Below are 4,679 nucleotides of genomic sequence, written 5' to 3'. Positions count from 1 at the left end.
GGTGGCGCGACTGGTGGTCTGCACTATGTTGATCATCTTCCTGTTGTACAGTGCAGACTGGAGGGTCTGGGGCAGGAAAAATCAAAAGTCAGCAAGAAGGATTAAAAAAAAAGATATATTTTGGAAAAGGTAGAAGACGAAGATCACTTATCATAAAGGCGTTGTGCACATCGTTCTCAGCCATCTCCTCTGGAGAAAATTCCGAGAAAGCCTCTTTTAGAGGAGGGAAGTGTAAATACCTCATTTCTGCACCTCCCGCAAACCACCCGGTGATGATTGGGCTGCATGTTTGGTACGCAGAACGATTTGTGACAGTTCGTAAGTTTATCGTCAAGTGATTGCTCAAACACTGATGTCTACCTCTTAGTTGTCATTTTACGCGCCGATACGGTCGTTTTGACAGTAATTAGAGTACATTTGGAGTCCGGGGCTAAAACCGTCTTCATTTTCTGATAACTGCTAAATCCCGAGTCAGAATGTTCTGGAATGTTCCGGATATTTCTATTCCATATTTTATAAATCTTTCACAATCTTTTATTCTTTGGTAAAGAATTTCCAGTAATATTCATACAAAATATTAAGGAAAACCAAATTATCCCGTTATTCCATAAACCGAATACGAAAATCTTTCTTCCGCAGGAGGAAACCATCTGGGAACAGACGCAGCAGGTGCTGCGCCTCTTCCAAGAGACGCAGTGCATGCTGCGCCTCTTCCCATGTCCTTTTCTGCGTATTTTTCGTATCTTTTCATATCTTTTCGAGATTCACTTCCAAAGTCTCTCCGAAAACCCTAATTCCTTCACGTGATTAGTATAAATAGGAGCCTTCACTCCTCATATTTCTCACGCGAGTGTCCGCCCTACTCTTCTCCCTTTGCATTCTAGACCACGTTTTTACTTTTTGGCGTCTACGTGCTTGAACATTCGACCACGTAAGCTCGGATCTTTCTGAGTACCAGCCTCGTTTGCATGACCGACCAATTTTACCAACTCCACAATCAATTAACTTAATTAATCTTAATCGTTTTCCTCTTACGAGGGCACTTTCGTTACATTCGAGTCGAGCATCACTAATCGTAAACTTAGTTCATCTCGTTTCGTCAAACATGTAAGTCTGAGGGTGTAAATCCTTCTTTATTTATTGTTATTTACCTTTTGTATCATTAATGTAAGGTTTATATCGAAAATACTTCTTAAAACCGATTTATAAAACCATGCTTTAAAACCCTTTTTTACGGATTACCAGAAGATGACCGTCGAGAAAAGACGCGGCGAAGGGACGCAGTACCTGCTGCGCCTCTTCGTGAGGCTGCCGCAGTTCCTGCTTCCTTTCTTCTTCCTTCGTCCTATGTCAATTCGTCTTTCATTATTTGTTTTCGTTTGTTCTTCAGTTTCTTTGACATAATAGCATAATAATTTCACATGTATATTATTTATCATCATTAATACGTTTAATTCATCATTAAATCCCGACTCAAATCCCAAGTAATCCAATATTTGCGGCTTTTCGTCATTAAAATCAATCCGGGTTGTAGAGATTCAATTCTTTCATATTGAGTTTCTGGAATTCAACCTTTGATATATTTCCATCTGTCTATTGTCATATTCGTCATTAATTCGTCATTAATTTGTCATATTTAACCTATTTAGTTCACCTATGTCACTAATCAATCTTTCATTCATGTAACTAATTCGTTTGCATTCGTCTCATCCATGTTTTGTTGTTTTTATGACTCAGTCGCATGTAATTAATCTGCTAAATCACTTCCATCTGAGTCGAATATCATAATTAATCATTGAATTCACCGATTAACGTTAATGATTTGCAGTTCCGGCTTCACAGCCAGAACTCACCCTTAGAACAGACGCAGCAACTGCTGCGCCTCTTCCAGAAGGCGCAGCTCTGCTGCGCCTGTTCCAGGTTGACTTCTGTCTCTGAACTTCCGTTCTGCCTTGACTTAGTTTAATTAACTTTCGTATTTAATTAACTATTAATCGTATTATCGCCTAATTCCTGTTCGTTTATTTGTTTATTTTGTTCTTTCTCAAATTATCCGTTTTGGTAGTATTTTTGACATAAATCAGTTGAATTCATTGTAATTATTGTAATTTTCTTTATTTTCTTTATTGTATTTATTGTATTTCTTTTATTGTACCATTTGTATGCCTTCACATATAATTGAGCTTAAATCCCTACTTCGACCTAATTGTATGCTAAATTAATTGTTCACCGACTTAGTCTAATTCTTCACATGTTAGGATTAAAACTTGGATGTTGCATTGCATGCATATAATCGACGATATATCGAGTATAGATGATGTCCCTAATCATTAGTAGAGGCCGCTATCGAGGCGGGCGGGATTAGGTGTTCGATCAAAAGAGCTTACTAATACGTACCCTCACCCCTTACACCAGATCTCTGTGAACATCCGTGTTCATTGGCATCCACGAGAGTCATTCTAGACATAGAATGCTAAGGGTAACGAGTTCTTGGTGTTCATGTCACTACCCTGTGTCTTGACATGGCACGAGGTATTCGAACGGTTTCCAATTTTCCACAATAAATTGGTGGCGACTCCACAAATGCAAACGCTTGTTTCCCAAGCGCCCCCGTGGCCCCATGTCCATAGTTTGGCGACTCCGCTGGGGATAATACACTTACGTGTAGCCAAGGGTGAAACTTGAACAAGGTTAGGGAATAGTTTGTACAAGACAATTGTCGGTTTTCATAACTCGGTCTTCCTAGATCGTTTATTCGGCCTTCCTAGGCCCAACCCAACCCATTCGACCAATCGTCCCGTCTAAACGGTCCTAATTATTATTTGGGCCTAAGGATGGATAGCGATTGACGTCATCCATACCATGGTACTTACTCTTGTTTGTATCAAGGACTTTCACTACTTGAGGAAATGGACTAGGAATCGGCCTTACTCTTGTTCGGTACGAGCCTCTCCACAGACTTCGGGTTTGATTGTTCGGTATGGCAACCCACCCTTTAAACCAAAACCCTTTTCAATGCACTCAGCATCCCGTTATAATGCTTGTATAAATGTTTGCACCTTACGTGATCACCACTTCTAAACGAAACCATGACGATTTTTGTAAAATCAAAATCCCTTTTTAAATGTACATTTCGAAAAAAGGCCAATAATTAGCGCAAAACCGAGTCAAAACTCTGTCCATTTGTCGAGTCAAATTTCGGGCCCAAGCTCATTTAAAAACCTCACTTCGAGTCCACTCCTACAACTACACTAAAGTTGACTAGGACCAACATTTTTCAAATCTTGTCATTTCTCCAAAAGCTCACTGACACAAGTGGCACACACCCACTTCACGAGTCAAAACATTTCTTTCTTAGTAAGTGTGCTAGAATGGTCGATCGTGTTTTGATTCGTTGTCGATCTCTTATCCAGTTTCCTAGATGCCTGAAACAAGCGACGCGAACTTCAATCAACTCCAAGATGGTAATGGTCGAATCCTAACCGCGCTAGCTCAACTCCAAGTTACCCAAGACCAAGTGTATGATCGCCTTGACACCATCGAGGGCCGGATCTATGCCGTAGAAGCGAGGTTGCCTCCTCGAGAAAGTGAAATCGTTGATGACTTCGTGAATGACTTCAGGGACGAAAACCCTCCCATGGGTAAAACTGCAGCTGAGAAACGACTCCAATACTTAGAGGAGCAATTTATGTATCTTAAAAGGGATGACATTTATAGGGAGAATAATCGCAAGTATGAGGCCGTGAGTTCCAAGTTGCCAACCAACTTCAACATGACGGATATCCCTAAATTCAAGGGGCATGAAAACCCTTTGAACCACATCCGTGCTTTCAAGGACTACATGTCTATCAAAGGCATTAAACCCGAGATGTTCTTAAGGATCTTTCCTTCATCTATTGACACCATCCCAAAGCAATGGTTCTACTCTCTAGAACACAAGAAGATCGCTACTTGGGAAGACGCCGCGGTCGAGTTTGCTAAGCAATATGCGGATAATGCTGAGATCAAAGTTAACATGCGCACTTTAGAGGTTCTTACCCAAAATGACAAAGAAGGTTTCACCGACTTCCTAAGTAGGTGGAGGAAGACTAGTACCCAACTAGTTGAACGCCCAAATGAGGCTACCCTCGTGGAGAAATTCGTGGACAACCAAAAGCCCATCTATGCCAATCATTTGAGGTACCAAAACATTAAAACTTTCAAGGACTTAACCGTACTAGGAACGAGGATCGGAGATGACATCCGTAAAGGGATCTTGTCCAAAACGGTAGGTCGAGCATATCAAGGCTCAACAAGTCGTTCTTACGGCTCCACTAGCAAGACCGATGAAGTTAACCTCCTCGAGCCATCCAAAAAGAGTGCCCCACCAAGGAAATTTACAAATCTTGGGGACACTTACTCCAATTCTCTAAAAAGGCTAATGAAACAAGGCAAACTCCAACCCATATGATCTACGCCCGAACCTGAAAAGAAGTCCAAGTTCTGGGACGAGAACTCATACTGTGAATATCATAGGGGTAAGGGGCATGACATAGAAAAATGCTACAAATTGAAAAATATGCTTCAAGACATGATAGAGGATGGCCGACTACCAATACCGTCGGGAGGTAAGCCCAACAACACTCAGAATCCTCTTGGAATTCTAGTGATCACGAGTGGAGAATCTACTCTAGATTGTT

This window comes from Silene latifolia, chromosome 9, assembly GCF_048544455.1.
Source record: "Silene latifolia isolate original U9 population chromosome 9, ASM4854445v1, whole genome shotgun sequence".
NCBI classification, from domain to species: Eukaryota; Viridiplantae; Streptophyta; class Magnoliopsida; order Caryophyllales; family Caryophyllaceae; genus Silene; species Silene latifolia.
The sequence above is the reverse complement of the archived record's forward strand: the minus strand, read 5'-3'. Positions refer to the sequence as shown.